The sequence below is a fragment of the Egretta garzetta genome, unplaced genomic scaffold (genome assembly GCF_000687185.1).
Source record: "Egretta garzetta isolate BGI_Z169 unplaced genomic scaffold, ASM68718v1 scaffold56, whole genome shotgun sequence".
Classification (NCBI taxonomy): domain Eukaryota; kingdom Metazoa; phylum Chordata; class Aves; order Pelecaniformes; family Ardeidae; genus Egretta; species Egretta garzetta.
The window spans coordinates 7,679,614-7,681,278 of NW_009260182.1; positions in this window are offsets into that span (position 1 = coordinate 7,679,614).

Sequence of the window (1,665 nt, forward strand, 5' to 3'; positions counted from 1 at the left end):
GACCCCATTTTCCCTTACTGTGCTCCTGCCAGGTACTGAGTGCCTGCTTTCTGGCTGGTGAGGCCACCCTTACTGTGCCCCAACACAGCTGGCATGTTCATCCTGCTCTTCTGCACCTTGCTTGCACTCTGCTAAATGCTGAGGCAGCAAACTTAGGGCTGCACTAGGCTTAGGGGCTAAAGAGGCTTGTCAGAGCAAGCACCCCACAGTGCTGGCTGTAGTGGTATGGTAGGGAACCTGTTTTCGGGTTGTAGGGTCTGAAAGCTGTTCGTTGCTTTCCAGGGTAATGCTGAGCCTGAGAGCTGCATCTGGAAAAGAGCCAGCACTGCCTGAGAGGCTGCAGTGCCCCAGTCCTGGCACAGTGACTGCTGCCCTGCAAGCAGGCTGGATTAAGTGTGATTCCTGAACAGCCCCATGAGCGGCTCAGCATAGAAGGCTCTGCCTTGGCACTAGATATTAAAGGTAGCAGAGTCTTCACCTTCTCTAGGGACAGGGCCAAGCTTGTGCAGCCACAAGCCAGGAAAAGGCTGGGAGGCAACAAAGGCCAAACACAACTGGGACTTGCTTCTGCCTCCACTGTAACAGTGCCACCCAACCTCCTTGTGGCACCCAGAATCTGTCTGGGCTGACTCCCAGCCCTCCTCCGAGCCCTGCTACCGGCAAGCTCCTGGGGAAGTGACTCAGTCAGCCCAGCTGGATCAGATGAAATGAAAAACATAAACAGAGGTTGGTGTGGGAGCAGAGCAGGTCTCGCTTGCCAGCCCAGCGCACGTGTTGCTCAGGAAGGATAACAAGAGGACCTGACATAAGCTGGGGGCTCCCAGCCAGGTCTGTTTTGGCACAGAAAGCCTTCTGCCAAGGCCAGATGTAATTGAGCATTGCGCTCTCTTGCTCGCTGGTGCTCCCTTACCTCCTAACCAGATCAAGACAACTATTTCAAAAAGCCTCCTTGTAGCCAACTTCAGTCACAGTCATTCGCTTACAGGGGCAATACGAAGGGGGTCCCTGCCAGACGCCACTCTTCTCTTTCACAGCAGGAACCCAGAGCAGGGTGAGCACAAGGCTGAAACCTTCTGAGGGCAAAATTAACCCTCCCAGTCTAGAAAGAGGATCAGCACTCCCAGAGCTTTATGTGCCCCCACTGCAGAGGAAGAAAGAGCTGTCCCGGGCCATGGCTGGGGGCAATCTCAGCTCCTTTAGAAAACTGAAAATCCCTGCCTTGCTTGTCCTTCTGTAACTGAGAAAAACACTGCGCTAACCCGGGGAGCCAACTGGGAGCCTCAAGGGGCAGGCGCTTCATGTCCAGGGCAGACAGGTAGCATGGGTAGCCACCTCTGGAGGACAGGCACTGGGGTAAGAAGACCTTTCCCCAAACCAGCCTCTGCATTGGGAGGGAATGAGCAGTCTGGGGTGCGTAGACAGGTTATTGCTTTCCAGGGAACTTCGGGCTTGTTCCAGGGAATTTGGGAGCAGGGACTTGTTCACTATATGTGGGCCCTGCTCTTTTGCCAGGTGGATCTTTTTATAGCAGCCATTGCCAGCAGCCATCAGCAGCTTGATGCTGCACAGGGCGGCACGGCTCAGAGCAGAGCCAGGGATGGGGTCGCCAGTCCGGGGCCAGCTCTGAGGCGTGGCGTGGGCGGCAGGAGTGCCGTGCCACCGGGG